This window comes from Rosa rugosa, chromosome 5, assembly GCF_958449725.1.
Source record: "Rosa rugosa chromosome 5, drRosRugo1.1, whole genome shotgun sequence".
Taxonomy (NCBI): Eukaryota; Viridiplantae; Streptophyta; class Magnoliopsida; order Rosales; family Rosaceae; genus Rosa; species Rosa rugosa.
In genome coordinates this window covers 47,207,356-47,224,190 of record NC_084824.1, presented here as the reverse complement: position 1 = coordinate 47,224,190, position 16,835 = coordinate 47,207,356, and the positions used below count along the sequence as shown (strand labels likewise).

At 40.9% G+C, this 16,835-nt stretch overlaps 1 long non-coding RNA gene across 1 annotated transcript; it reads right to left on the bottom strand.

Moving 5' to 3' along the window:
• Positions 1-1,304: 1,304 nt before the first annotated feature.
• Positions 1,305-2,221, bottom strand: LOC133713075 (uncharacterized). The gene is made up of 2 exons (XR_009847760.1): positions 2,033-2,221; positions 1,305-1,768 (listed from the first exon to the last, which is right to left on the bottom strand). It is a non-coding gene; the product is annotated as an uncharacterized LOC133713075 (long non-coding RNA).
• Positions 2,222-16,835: the final 14,614 nt, after the last annotated feature.

Below are 16,835 nucleotides of genomic sequence, written 5' to 3'. Positions count from 1 at the left end.
CAGATCTTAAACGCAGCAAAGATTGGACAGTTGGGTTTGTTGGGATTTTGATTCTTGAACGAATTGAAAGGTAGAGTAGATCTTAAACCCAGCAGAGGTAAGCAGTGATAATTAGAAGTGAAAAGAAGAAATGCTTTCAAACTTTCAGGTTCTCGCCTCCGATATGAACAATGGGTAACAAGTTGGACAGATTCAGTTCAGCCATTGGTTTAAGCGAGTTAGATACCTTAACGATCATCAATTTAGCTGAAAATTTGCAGAGATGATCTATACATTAGTACCTAAAAACTGAATGGTCGAGATGTGGATATGCGACTAAAAAGTGACTATAAACTCTAAATGCGCACTTTAATTTCAAAGCGAAGCCTCGCTCTGGATAATATATATATATATATATATATATATATATATATATATATATATATATATATATATATATATGCATTAAAAATAAATTATAAATTAAAAAAATAAAAACCGCTAATTAACAACTATGATCTGGCCACCGCCCGACTAGCGCCTAGAGATTTTTCGAACCTTGCTAATTAACATCCAAGATCAGCTCATTTTAATCAGATTTAATTGATATATTATTTATTTAAGAACTAAAGTCTTTTCTAGAGCCATCTATATTGCAAAAAAAAAAAAAAAAAAAAAACAACTATGATCTGGATTAACAAAAAATCTTTATAATTGTCTACTTGTTCGGCCCCTCCAAGAATCACTTTTAATTTTGTCACTAAAAGTACACCAATAATGTAGACACCTCCCTCACAAAATTCTTCAATGGATTCACTTTATATAGCAATCTACCTTGACATAAACTGAGTTCTTTCTTGGGACCATAGTTGTCATTAGAAATTGAGAATAGATGCAGACATTGAAATGAAACAAGAATTAAAAGAAAAAGAATAAAAACATCTATATATAAATTTCCTTGATAGAAGGTTACCCTCTATTCAACGTATATCTTTGCGTGGAAGTATGGTCGACCATACTATTGGTACCGTTTTACATAGCCCGGATTCAGTCTGGTGCCTCATCAAATGCTTAATTGCATCCATTCATATCCTTACTAGGTTTTATTTCCGATGCTTTGTTGCATCTAGTATTTCTCTTGTTATTTTATATTTTGATGTAGGTTCTACATCTATAAGTTGTAATTTTTCTTATGATTATTATTAATAAAATGGTTGACTATTACTCTAAAAAAAATATATATAAATTTCCGTGACTCCAAACAATACAACACATGTTTTCTTCAATCAATATGTTTTTGTAACTTGCCCGAATAACTAATAAAGTTAAAGTCATGAATTTAAATCTTATTGCCATCGTGGTAAAAGACAAAAAAATCAATATATAGACAGGTTTCTGTAACTAGTTTCGAGTTGCAAGTCATGGAAGCGAAAAAGACCAAGGTTCCCCAAAAGCTGGAACTATTGAAGATGACAAATGAAAACAGACTCCAGGTCTTGCATTTGAATGTCCTTGAAATTTTGAAGACAGATTCAAATTTCACTGCATTTCTGGATTCTGATCCAGATAAAGGCCCAGTAAATCTCTGTTGGAAGTCGTCCCACCAATCCAGTGGCTCGGGCTGAGGACTCAGTGGAGGAGCAGCTGCAAGCAAATGGTCAAGCTTCTTTGGCTCAGTCTTCTTCCTCCTCTTCATTCCTCTAGAAACCTCAAAAGGAAGAAAACTCGGCCAAGTCAAGCCTCAGCTACATCTCCCAACATCGACCAACATCTCCAATGGCATTATGGTCTGGTTCGCGGAGAGAAAGAAAGAAACCAAATATAAGTATCAACTGAGCAGATATACAAAACCTAATAATCTCCTTGATTACTAGGATAATTGCAAGAAAATATAAAAGAAAAAAAATCTTATAATCCTCCAAAACAGCAAAAAGTATAGACATGGTGTTAAATTCTCGACCAAATTTGATTTCAATTAATAAATAAATTCCAGGACCATAACTCAGATAAATCAGCAGAATTGATGGATAAAGTAATTGAAATGGTTAGAGACCTGGTAGATCATGGATTCGATGAAGAATTACTTGAGAGCCCCCTCCCAGATCTTGGTCTTCGTCGTCATCTTCATCCTGGGATTCTGCTGGTGACAAGGTATTCACTCCCTTACAGGTAACCATCATTCTTCTTTGGTTTGTTCTGTAAAATTTGTTCTCCCCTGCTCTATTTAAACCCGATCGGAAAGTTCTAGAGCAGGTGGTTTTGAAAAGAAACTGTGGGCAATCTATAAAAGGTAGTTTTTTTTTTTTTTTTTTAAATCAAATATAAAAGGTAGGTTATTGGGACAATCATAAAAGAGGACATTTTAAAGTGCCTTATTATAATTCAGGTACCACAAATGTTCCCATGATAATTAAAGTCATCATTTAACAATCTAACACTAATAATAATAACAATTACGAAAACTGCCACTGGCAGCTCTCTCCCTCCTTCAAGCCCGTATGAACTCTTATCAAATGCGCCTCCGATCTGTGACAACTGCGCCTCCGAGGTCGTCGCCTTCCGCTGCTCCACCAAAAACTTGGACCTCTACCACGAGTGTGACTGGGTCATTGACCGGTGGCTGAAGAAGATGACGCGGCCACGACCCGACCCAAATCCGGAGAAGAGAACACGCAGTCGGATCCGAATCGGAAGAAGAGAATATATCACCGATCGAAATCGCATCGGAAGAAGAGAACGCAAACGGTGAAACTCCTATCGGATGGAGAGAAGGCAAGCATGCCCTGTCCAGTTGGTAGAAAAGACCAAGGACAGCAGGCCGTCTTCGAAGTTCTGTAAATGGCAATTGTATGGCCGTCTTCAAAATACAAGTTGGATAGGCTGGTTTCTGGAGTCGTCCAAAACATGCACACAGGAATTCAAAGTCAAAATGTTAATGAAGTGAAAAACTTTGGCATGATTATGCTTGTAGGCCTTCGTCTATCACAAACTTTTGTCTTTGTCCTTGGAGATGCAAGGAAAGTAGGAAACAACTTACCTTGCTATAATTCTGTTCCTGAGCTTGTTTTGCACTATAATTACTATTACTTAAAGGGTTGCTCGTATATACATAGTTTTGTCTCTTTACCTGATAGTTATGCTGTTATAGAATAAATTAAACTCGAACTGTTTCACCTTGGTGTGTGTTCATTGCAATGTGTCTGAAATTTCATTTTGTTTTGTTTTGTTGTGTTTATGGTTTGGTAATGGATTCTCTTGAAATATATCCGCGTCTGTTTGCTTGTTTTCATCCCACAATCTATGAAAAGTAGGACATTTGGAAACCAGTAAGGGGTAGTTTTGTTCAAATTGTGAGATTAAATATGCTGTAGTTGGTTTCTTTTTTGTTTTGGTTCTTTTACATGTTGTGGGGGTGAAAATTTCGAGAATAAGATCAGGGAAGGAGCAAGGACGAGTATCTCATCAAGAGAAGAAATATCTAGCTAAGGAAGAAATATCACGCCGGGAGAGATTTGGTTATGGCTAAAACCTCTCAAGGAGGAATTCGGTTATGGCGGAATCCCTCAAGAAGGAATTAGCTCGAGGAGGGATTCAGTTACGGCAGAATCCCTCAAGGAGGAATTAGCTCAAGGAGAGATTCAGCTAGGGCGGATTCCCTCAAGGAAGAATTAGCTCAAGGAGAGATTAGGTTAGGGCGGATTCCCTCAAGGAAGAATTAGCTCAAGGAGAGATTAGGTTGCAGCAGATTCCCTCAAGGAAGGATTAGCTCAAGGAGAGATTCGGTTACGGTGGGATCTTTCAATGAGAAATGAGTTCAAGGAAGGATTCAATCAAGGGGAAACTTGAACGGGATATGATCTTCTCGAGGTGAATCCGTAAGGGGCGGAATGGGTCAACGGGATACGATCCAATGTTGATCACAAGTCAGTACGTAGCCAAGTCACTGTCATTTACATGCCACTTGCCAACTCACTGGTCGTGTCTAATGTTGATCACAAGTCAGTAGCCAAGTCACTGTCAGTCACAGGTCACTTGCCAAGTCACTGTTATATGCATGTCACTGGCCAGGTCACTTTGTATCTCACTAAACATGTCACTGTTATACACATGTCACTGGCTTCAAGGGTAGAATAAAAAATGACAAATCACTGGCCAGATCACTGTTAACCTCAAGTCACTAGCTATGTCACCGGCCAAGTCACAGTCATAAACATGTCATTGTTATACACATGTTACTGACAAAGTCATTGGCCAGCCCAGTTCCCTATTTGTCAAGTCACTGGTTATGTCACTGGCCATGTCAAAGTCATGAACATGTAACTGATCGTGTAACTGTCAAAGTCACTTACCAAATAACTGTCAATCACATGTCACTTGCCAAGTCGCTGGCAAAGTCACTGTTATATCCATGTCATTAGGCAAGTCACATTGCATGTCACTGACCATGTCACTATTATACACATGTCATTGACCAAGTTACTGGCCAAGTTACATTGCATGTCACTAACCATGTCACTATTATACACATGTCACTGTCAATCTTTGGCCAAGTCACTATTAATCTCAAGTCACCCAAAGTCACTGTTAACCTCAAGTCACTGGCTATGTCAATTGCCAAGTTACTAGTCATGCCACTGTCATGACCATGTCACTGATCATGTAACTGTCAAAGTCACTGATATTCTTCTCATTTTTACAATTTGTACAGGTCAGTGACATATCATTGACCATGTAACTGTCAAAGTCACTGACCATGTCACTGATCATGTAAACTCTAGCTTACTAAATCAATTAGTTTTTTGTATATTTTTATGGTTAACAGACTTGGCCAGTCACCTCACTAACTAGAGACTTGGCCTGGACAATGGCTTCACTAGCGAGGGATTAACAGTGACGTGTTCATGACTGTGACATGGCCAGTAACTTGGCAAGTGACATAGCCAGTGACTTGAGGTTAACAGGGACTTGGCCAATGACTTTGCCGGTGACTTAAGGTTAACAGTGACTTGGCCAGGGATTGACAGTGACATATCCAGTGACTTAAGATTAACAATGATTTAGCCAGTGACCTCATTAACTAGGGACTTGGCCTGGCTAATGACTTCACTGGCCAGGGATTAACATAGGGATTGACAATGACATGGTCAGTAGCTTTGCCGGTGACTTGAGGTTAATAATGACTTGGCTATGGATTGACAATGACATGATTAGTGACTTTGTCGGTAATTTGAGGTTAACAGTGACATGGCCAGTGACCTCACTAACTAGGGACTTGGCCTAGACAATGACTTCACTGGCCAGGGATTAACAGTGACATGTTCATGACTGTGACATGGCCAGTGACTTGAGGTTAACAGTGACTTGGCCAGTAATTTTGCCAATGACTTTAGGTTAACAGTGACTTGACCAGTGACCTCATTAAATAGAGACTTGGCCTTGGCCAAGGATTGACAGTGACATGTTAATGACTGTGACATGGCCAGTGAATTGAGATTAACAGTAACTTGGCCAGGGATTAACAATGACATGTTCATAACTGTGACTTGAGGTTAACAGTGACTTGGCCAGTGACCTCATTAACTAGGGACTTGGCCTGGCCAATGACTTCACTGGCCAGTGACATGTCTAGTAAATTTGCCGGTGACTTAAGGTTAACAGTGACTTGGCCAGGGATTGACAATGACATGGTCAGTGACTTTGCTGGTGACTTGAGGTTTACAGTGACTTGGTCAGTGACCTCACTAACTAGGGATTTGGCCTAGACAATGATTTCACTGACCATGGATTGACATTGACATGTTCATGACTGTGACATGGCCAGTAACATGGCCACTGACATAGCCAGTGACTTGATGGTTTGAGCATGTGAGACTGCACAACAAAGACAAGTTGTAACGCCCCAAGCTGCACCTCACCAGCGTAAGCACGTCACAGTGCCGCGAGTCTCTAAAACATAAACCGAACGCTCGATTTACATCCTAGAGAACCGCTAGGCATTTTGTTTGAAAAACTTTTTGTACAAACACAACGGAAGCTATAAATATTCTTGAGGTGAAAAACTTGAGTTGCTGAAATCTATTTCATTCGTCCAGAACTTGGATAAAGGCTCACACAAGGTTGAATTTCACTTGAAGAGAATTCAACTAAATGATGACACGAGACTAGATAACCACAAGTTCCATAACACAAAGTTCGGGAAATAGAATTTAGAATAAGGTTCACACGGTAATTTACCGAACTTGTTCTGCACACCTAGCTCCATCCGCTATTGTCCCGTCACCAGTGCACAGTACCTGCATTCATACTCTTGTAGGGGTGAGCTTTCGTCCTCGCTGCTCAACAGGAACTCTAACTCGACTAGGTTTGAAAATCAACAGATAAATGTTTGGAGCTCCAGTATGAACACATGCTTAAACCAAATATTTAAAGGAACGACAAACTTTAATGTTTTTCAACTTGAAAACCGATGCATGATGCTTAAATAAATACGGCGCCAAATCCAAGTTTTACCTGATGGCCGGTCCTATAGACCCACTACACGACCTTACCTCAATTTAATTTATCACCAGATAAGCGTAGCGAGAGCGTCCGCTACCTAGCTACACACACGGATCTAGTCGTCATTGCGATCGCTCACCGTCCGACCGGTGTAACTAACCCTCCGGAGGTTTTGGGGATCGAACCCAAGGAAGTCAGAGCCACCCTTCGCTCTCAAGCCATCACATTTCTCACATGGTTTAGTTAGTATGCATTGCATTTGAACATGACCAAACCATACCAACTAACATGCATCATTTAATAACAATATAAGAAAATCACTAACCGAGGAGAGTCCTGAATCCCTACCTGGATTCCGATGCTTTCTCTCACGTACTCCGAGAGTCGCGAACCTTCTGTTCCTCGGGTAACTGGAGTCCTAGATTCCGACATTTCGACCGTTAATAATCTATTGAACAATTATATGAAACATCGACGATTAATAAATCGTCTAAACCAACTGTTCCTGGTTGGACCAGGAGTTGACCAAGGTTTGACCAACCTTTCCTGGTTTGACCAGGATTGACCGTTTTTACCATTGTTTGACCAACGTTTGACCAATTGTAATAGGTTCGATAATTAACCCAAATTACCGAACATTTTACTTAAATCACGATATCGACCATATATATTAGGTGCACCCAAATTTTATCAAGGCCACCCAATATATACACATTTCTTTTCTTTACTCACTATCATTTTTACAAAATGCTTATGCAAACCAATGTTATAACAAATTCCCAACTTCATGAACAAATGAATTCGAGTATCCTTAACAATTTCGTCACATAGTAATCGGAATTACTATGGACACCCAACCAAGCTTATTCCATTCTCAATTAAGGTGTGCCCAAAATACTAAGGACACCCAAGATCATAACTTGACCAATTCCACCCTTCAAATCCATTTCCTTGACAATTTACTTGATAAACCATAATAAAAATACCATAATAGTAACTCACAACAACTTAACAAACTAAACACACAACCAAGGTAATCTGAGCCCTACCACAACTCCACAGTTCATTTCATATACAAACAATCGATTCCAATCCAAAGTTTCAGTACCAGCAACAGATAAACCAACTCAAGCTACCAACTTCGGATTTGCATGACAATAACCAAACTTCAATTCAAGATTTTGAATTATACCTTCACAACCCAACTCGGTTTTCCGGAATTCCTAGCTGAACTGGGCTAATGATGAACTGAGGATTTTGACGCCAATAACCTAGCAAGTCTCTTGATTTCTGGTCCACCAACGCAGCCAAGATGAAAACCAAGCCCAGCATGACCGGAAAAACTACCGGCGTCGAGGAACACGGTAAACTCAAAATCAAACCCAGAAACGAAATCATTGACACGCGGTCAAAATCAAAATCTAATTATACTGGGGTGTAGATCTTGACGAGGAGATGAAGTTTCATACCAACTACAGCCCAGATGGTGGCCGGAATCGCCGGAACTCGCCGGAGGAGTCTCCGAGCTTCCAATCGTTGTTTCTTCGTTCATCGTCGATGCATGGACAATCTGAGGATGCAGGGAGGTAGGCGACGCAGAGACGAAGGGAAAGGTAGCTGTGCGCCGTCGTGGGGTGGCCGGATGTCGTCCCTCCGGTCAGGTTTCTCTCTCGGGCCGTGCTGCGTCTCGGGTCAGAGCACCGAGCTCTCCCTCTCTCTCGATTCTTCTGGTTCTTCCCACTAACAAAACTCATGTATATAGCTTGACCCAATTAATGATGGACGGCTAGGATCAAGCGGTGGGTAGATCAATGGCTGGGATGAAGCGGTGGTGAGATCAACTGCTAGGATTGCATCGCAGAATTTAAATGGATTTCTATAATTTCCAAACTTCAGAAATTCATTATAAATACTTCGGGTATCCGAAAAATTCCCCGAAAATTTCCACGAACTCGCCGTGTCGTGTACTTTATTATCCAACTCCTAAATTGAGGATTTCACTTTATGAAAATGTCTGAAAATTTCCTCGAGCATCTTAACATTTATCGAGATCGTTGAATAACTTCGTGTACGATCTCCATTAAGCTCGATACATTTTTCCGGGGCTCACACAAGTTACGAAAAGCAATATGCCAAAAATTAGTATCTCAAATACAATGGTCGGTGACATTTGTATAATAGTGACATGGTCAGTGACATGCAATATGACCTGGCCAGTGACATGAAATGTTATACAGGCACTGTACTATTTCTAGAAAGCTAATTTGCATATCTAGCAGCTCCGCCAATGACATCAACATGTTTGCTTCTCTTTTTATACCTCAAGTAATTGATCTCATAAACTAAAGGCATGGTGCAAAAAGTATAATTGAAGACAGTAAAAACAAAGTTCACAAAACAATCGTCTAACAGTTTATTGCTACCCGTTTTTACAAGAAATGCTCCTGCACAAGAGGACTCATAATTATTCTATGCTAAACAAAACAAAACCAAAAACCTAAAAAAAAAAAATGAACAAAGAAGAAAGAACCAAATATGTTCCTTAAACAAGGACCAAGATCCCAGCCTTTACGTGCTGTAAACATTTAGTATTGAGAATCTTAATTGTTTCATTTAACAGAGCACAATGAAGCGAAATGAGGTCACTTGCAGCAAGCTCAAATTTCTCTCAGGCATTCTATCGAACACCTTGTGTGCATCTCTCATACTCCCACACCTCCCATACATTTGGACCAATTTAACATTCAACTGGATATATCCCCTAAAAGGCGCCAGCTTCATGCCAAGAGGATAGGCATCTTCATGAGAAAAGACTCATATAGATTGATAGTATGAGGTACAAAAAAATGAGTGGAAGAATAAAGATTTGATAGCTGCTAGGCAAGTATTGACATTCTATGAGAGGTCAACATTACTGAACGCTATTCATTGTTACATATTGAAAAAGAATGGGTGGAATAGGAAGCTCCTGATAACCACACAAATTAAAGTTACTCAAGTAACTCCATGGTGAAGGATGATACAAATATTGGTGTACTGGGATCCAAACCTGGGATCACCTGTTTAGAGCAAAAAGATGTATCAACTACAAAGATGAAACCTAGGACAATAATATTCAAAACAAGTTTTAGTTCTATTAACTATAAATAGGACATAATTTACGCACCAAATATCTTTTATTTAGCTTTTTCTGGACTACCAGGTTTTACTGAGCTAAATGGAATTTCAAAGAATCAGAAGGAAACTTTACCAAAGGAAAAATGGAATTTCAAAGAATCAGAAGGAAACTTTACCAAGGGCAACGCACCAATGTGATCTTCATGGCCATGTGCAATGACAATTGCTTCAATTTTGTGTTTCCATTTTCTGATAAATGTCGTATCAGGTATTATCTTTTGGACTCCGAGTTCATCGAAGCTGAAATCACATATCACATATGATCTAGGGTCAGGGGATAAACAGAAGAAAAGATAAACAAGATAAGGATCACTTTCAGCAAACTTGAACCAAATACAACTAGAAATCTACTCTCATTTCAGAAGTTCCTTTTCAGCAGTATTTGAATGTATGGTGCGGTTTTAATCCACCCTTACAAAATACGATTTCAAAATATGACAATTCTACAAAAATAAACTAAATCCATGGTGGCGATACTGCAGAAGAAGATATCGGCTTTGCCGTCGGTGATGAAAACGAAGAGATCGGAGTAAGCTCTGAGGCGGGCAAGGACCTCCAATAGGGAAGCGCTTCTGGAGGTCGGAGAGGAAGATTAGAGCTTGAGTTCGGGTTTTCGGATCCTCGAGACGCTCCAACACTAATCTCAGAGTAGAGTAGGAGGCATCGCCGAACTGTTGGCACCACTTCAAGAACTCGTCCACTGATCCCAATGACGCATTGTTCTTCGCCATTCACACTCTCGAGGAGGTCTGTGTCTATGTGGTGGAGGAGAAGAAGCTAGAGAGAGAATTGGCTTTAAGGGCATAATCGGAATCAAAAAAATTGATAACTGACCTTTTTTAACATTACCTCATTATTCATAAAGACTAAATTAATATTATTAATAATTCATAATGGACCTTTTTATCCAATGAAAAACTACGTGACATTTTTATCATTTCAAACTCTAATGTGAACTTTTCCATCATTTCCCTTATATTATTTGTGTCCTTTTTTCTTTTTTTGTGATATGCATGTCTAATTTATGTCTTAAATTGTTTCTTGCTTTGAGTTGGCAAAATCTTTTAGAGTAGGGTCACGGCTGCCCTGAAGCCTTGTTCATTAATGAAAATGCAGAATACATGGGGGTAACATTGTGCCTGAACCCCAAAAAATAATAAGCATCAAGAGAACATCCCGAAATAATAACATGAGTCTCAACTAAACAGATGTATTCTAACAAGCATCAATTAGCGAAGGGCTACTCCATTGGCTTTACAATTGTGGTGACATATATATTGGAAAGATAATGCTCATGCGGAGCCACAATTTACTAATTCTATCAGCTTTCCCATTATGTTACCACCAGAAAATCAATCCGGTAGCACTCAGCTTCATCTTGCAACTCGGAGGTTGTGACCATTTGGGAACTCGCCACCTAGCCAGATCAAACAAGGCACTCAAGGTGCACAAACTGGGACAAAGCCCACCTCGTCCTACCAAGTAATGGCTGCGACTCATTAACGGCATAAAGCCACCAACGTACTACTATAAAGTAAAGACTAACATAATTAAGCATGAAAAGAAAAAGACAACATGTAAGGCTAAATGATAGAGCCTAAGCCCAAGTCCCTGTCAAGTGAAGAAGTCAACATCCCACTAGATAGAGGCAGAACAACCACTGCCACCCACCAACCTAGTTGGACCAGCGTCGTCGCCATCTAATCACAACCGTCACCCCATCTCCACCATATATACCACCATCCCTGATCCGGTGCCAGATTCACAGCAACTAAGCCTCAACCCATCCTCTTTGCAACCTTTTCTTCCAATCCGAGAAGGCAACCTGGACGACTTTCTAACCCTCTCACCTTCTCTTCCGATCCGAGCAGACCACATTGACGATTGAATCTACCATCCCACCAAGCCGATACCTCCAACGCTCCAACCTTGTCAAGCTTTGTAAGCACACCTCAAAACCTCATTGTCCGAGAAACCAAAGCTTAGATGGCCACCATGAACCCACCAAGCTAGTCGAAACACGGCATACCAACACTACTCGCCCGACGATAACGTCCTAAGGACACGTCGCCTGACGGATCGAGGAAACAAGAGAGAACTCAAGCGCCGGCAGAGAGAGGTTTTTTCTCTACTAGGGTTTTCTATGACAATAGCTCTTCTCTTATATTATTTCTGTTTTAGCTTGTCTTAAATTTATATTATCCATTGAATGATGAAAAAATTATTTAAATATATTTATAAATTACATAGAACAACTTAAAAGGAATGTTTTAAATCAACAAAAGTGCAACTGCTAAAATTGATACTCTCCAAAATAACTAACGAACCAAGATAGAGAGTTTGTTAAAAATGCTATTACTCCGATATATATATATATATATATATATATATATATATATATATATTAAACTGAATCCTTGTTCAATTTGGTTGAGTTTTCCACAATTCATATTAGACTCTTCTTATCTTTCTCTCTTTCTCTCTTTCTCTCAATAATGCAGCTTTTGGAACTCCAATTAACTATATTAGCCTCATACTCGTGCAATGCACGTGCTATTTAAAAAAAAAAAGGAAAAATGTGTAAGTTTTCTTACACCTATTTCTTCAAATTTTTTTTTTATATTTATGTTTTTTCATTTTCGTTTTACCATAATAACCTTTATGTTGTAGAGAAACTGAAATTGAGAGGAATTTGCTATCTCTTCTCATTGATAATAGGGGCCTCTTTATATAGAGGATTACAATGCATAGAATCTCAATCATACAAGGAAAGTAATTCTACATTGATTAGGATTCTAGATCCTTCTAATTAAATCCTATTACCACTAGGTCAAGTAACCTAGGGTTTGGGCCAAACACAAATAGAGATATCCTTAAACACTCCCCCTTGTGTTGTCCAAACGCTGTGCTTCTCTCGTTGCCTCGTTAAAAACCTTGCCGAGTAACAAAAACCCAGTGGGACAAAAATAACCTCGGTCGAAGGGGAAAAAGAGCACAACACACCCTTCACGTTTCGAGGTGAACATGTAGACATCTCCCCCTGATGTCTTCGCCTCCCCCTGATGACTACGATCATGGGAGTTCAGATAATTTCCGCAAGCCAATTCTTGCCACATGTTTCTCGAACGTGGATTTGGGCAATGACTTAGTAAACAAGTCTGCCTCATTGTCCTCAGATCGAACCTGGTTCACTTTGATCTTGAGGAGTTTCTGTTGTTGCTGATTGTAGAAGAATTTGGGCGATATATGCTTGGTGTTGTCGCCTTTGATGTAGCCTTGCTTCATTGTTCAATGCAAGCAGCATTATCCTCATAAATGCTCGTTGGCTCATCTGTGGTAGACTTCAAACCACAATTGCTTCGAATATGCGTAACTATGGATCGAAGCCATATACATTCACGAACTGCTTCGTGAAGAGCAATAATCTCTGCATGATTCGAAGAAGTAGCGACTAAGGTCTGTTTTGTAGACCTCCAAGATATCGCGGTCTTTCCCATGGTGAAAACATAACCAGTTTGGGAGCGACCTTTGTGTGGGTCAGAGAGGTACCCAGCATCAGCAAAACCTTCCAAAACACTTATATCGTTTTGGGATGGGGATAGGGGACGCAGTCCACTATTTGTGGCGTCCCTGGCACTTGATGGGTCCGAATTCATCTTCTCTCTGTAGGGATAGAACAAGCCCATATCGATCGTACCACTTAGGTATCGAAAGATATCTTTAACACCAGTCCAATGGCGTCGTGTAGGCGCAGAGCTATATCTAGCTAGCAAGTTCACAGCGAATGAGATATCCGGTCTTGTGCATTGAGCTAAGTACAATAATGCGCCTATTGCACTTAGGTAGGGCACCTCTGCCTCTAGCACTTCTTCATCGTCATCTTTTGGACGAAATTGATCCTTCTTTGGATCAAGACTACGGACGACCATTGGGGTGCTTGAAGGCTTAATCTTATCAGTGTTGAAACGCCTAAGCATCTTTTGGGTATAAGCTGATTGATGAATCAGGATACCATCTCTACGGTGCTCAAGTTCTAAACCGAGGCAAAACCGTGTTTTCCCAAGATCTTTCATCTCAAACTCGGATTTCAAGTGTTCAGCGGTTTCCCTTAACTCTTTAAGGGTGCCAATTATGTTCATGTCATCGACATAAACCGCTACTATTGCAAATCCGGAACTTGTCCTTTTTATGAACACACATGGGCACAGTTCATTGTTGACATATCCCTTTCCAATCAAGTAGTCACTTAGACGGTTATACCACATCCGTCCGGATTGTTTCAATCCATATAGTGAGCGTTTCAATCTAATCGCAAACGCGCTCCGTGGTTTAGAGCCACTTGATTTGGGTAACTGAATTCCGTTTGGAATCTTCATGTATATCTCCGTATCTAGATCCCCATATAGATACGCAGTAACCACATCCATAAGCTGCATGTTCAGTTTTTCGGAAACTACCAAACTGACAAGGTAGCGGAACGTTATGACATCCATTACGGGAGAATAGGTCTCCTCGTAGTCGATTCCAGGGCGTTGTGAGAAACCTTGCGCCACAAGGCGAGCTTTGTACCTTACAATCTCGTTTTTCTCATTACGCTTTCTAACGAATACCCATTTGTGACCAACTGGTTTGGTGTTGGGCGGTATTGGCATAACCGGTCCGAATACCTTTCTTTTCGCTAGAGAATCAAGTTCTGCCTGGATCGCATCTTTCCACTTTGGCCAATCAGCTCTACGTTGGCATTCATCAACGGAGCGTGGTTCGATGTCATCGGTCTCAATAATCTCACGCGCCACTGAATACGCGAATACATCATCAATGATGATGGAGTTTCTTTCCCATGTCCCATGTACACTAGTGTAATTAACAGAGATCTCTACGTTCTCAGGGATAGGTTCTGACATTGAGGCGTCCCCCAATGATGTCTCTTGGACATAACCATAATCCGGAACATTCTCATGGGACGGATTTTGAGTATCGATGATCAAAGGATTTGTTTGTGCCTCATTCGCTCTCTTTCTAGGGCGAGTATCCTTCGAACCAATCGGTCTACCGCGCTTTCTTGCGGGACCTGCGGCCATAGATGCCACATCATTGCCATGTTGGGCAATGGCGCCATCTCCTGGTGTCACAGGAGAGGCGTGATGTCCAGTATTTGGGACATCGATCCTTGCAGGCACGTTTGCAGCAGGTATGTGTGATCTCGTCACTTTGGCAACATCAGAAAACGCATCAGGCAGAGTGTCTGCTACGTTCTGGAGCTCGATTATTCTTCGCACTTCAAGTTCGGACTGTGCGGTACGGGGATCGAGATGAGACATAGTGGGGACAGACCACGACAATTCCTGTCGTTCCTGTTGAACAGATGTGTTCTTATCTCCCCCTCACGATGGGAAGACTGTCTCATCAAAGTGACAATCCGCAAATCTAGCGGTAAAGAGATCGCCTGTCAAGGGTTCAAGGTAGCGGACGATCGTTGGAGATTCATATCCAACATAAATGCCCATTCGTCGTTGTGGACCCATCTTAGTACGCTGTGGCGGCGTAATAGGCACATAAATGGCACACCCAAAAATGCGTAAGTGCGAGATATCGGGCTCGTACCCAGTCACTAGCTGTAACGCAGAGTAAGATTGGGTGGCAGTGGGTCGTAGACGAATTAGCGTCGCTGCATGCAATATTGCATATCCCCAAGCAGAAACAGGGAGATTGGTGCGCATAACCAATGTCTGTGCTATCATCTGTAGTCGTTTGATAGCGGCTTCTGCGAGACCATTTTGGGTATGAACATGGGGAACTGGATGCTCTACATCAATCCCCAGTGACATGCAATAGTCATCGAATGTTTTCGATGTAAACTCCCCAGCATTATCAAGTCGAATTGACTTAATAGGATGGTCAGGGTAGTGAGCCCGTAGACGGATAATCTGGGCGAGGAGTTTAGCATAAGCAGCATTTCGAGTGGACAGTAGCGCGACATGTGACCAGCGTGTCGACGCATCAACCAAAACCATAAAGTATTTAAAAGGTCCGCATGGTGGTTGAATGGGTCCATAGATATCCCCTTGGATTCTCTGTAAGAACGGAATGAGTATTTTGGGATCCTTTGCGTAGGACGGTCTCGGTCCTAATTTCCCGAAAGAACAGGCTTTGCAGAAAGAGCGGGGGGCCTTAGAAGCAACCAATGAAGATTTTGGTTGGGGCTGAGCGTCTGTAGCGCTATTAGAAGCAAAGTGTGTAACTACATCTCCCATTATGGCGTTAGAGCCATGGAAATTGGTGTGTGTGGCGTCATGGCCACTAGGAGGAACAACCATGGCGTCATGCTCATGGTTGGCGCCATTAATGGCGTCATCACATGGGACTTGGGCGGCCTTATGGCGCCCCAAGACGGCTGCAGCTCCAGATGCTGCAATTGTTGCGGTCTTGCTAAGTCCTGGAATCAATTTTCGATTCTTGCTTCTTCTCACTCTGAAGAATGGATGTCCGTGTGAAGTCTTTAGTATACGGAGCATCATATCACGACCAGGATGTCCTAGTCGGTCATGCCAAAGCCAATATGTGTCTGAATCCAAGAGATCTTCTCTTATGACATTGTGGGATTCAATTGGTCGAATTGTAGTGACATAAAGTCCACTAGATTGACACATAAGCTTCTCTAAGATGCGCTTTCTTCCGCAATCATTAGAGGTAATGCAAAGGAATTCTATTCCGTTCTCACTATGCGTTTCCGCATGAAATCCGTTGGCTCTAATATCTTTAAAGCTCAATAAGGTTCGATTTGCCTTAGGAGCGTAGAGAGCTTCAGTGACTTTAATCAAGGTGCCATTAGGCAAAAGGAATTGGGCCATTCCATGTCCTTGAACTAAACCTGATGGCCCAGCCATCGTAGTCACAGATGAATATGTAGGCAACATCTCCAAGAATAATTGCCTATGTCGTAGAATGGTGTGCGTAGTCGCACTATCCGCAAGACATTGAAGTTCATCCATTCCTAAAAGAAAAGCTCGTAATTAAAAAAGGAGTCATAAAGAAAAGAACTCAACTTTTATTAATAAGCCAAACGGAATTGCATCATCGTTTCTTTAACCAAAGAAAATCTAATCCAATAAACTAGTTAATGCAAAACAATGGTAGTCGTCCAACTCCTTTCGGTAATTCCAATGTAAATGTGACCAGGT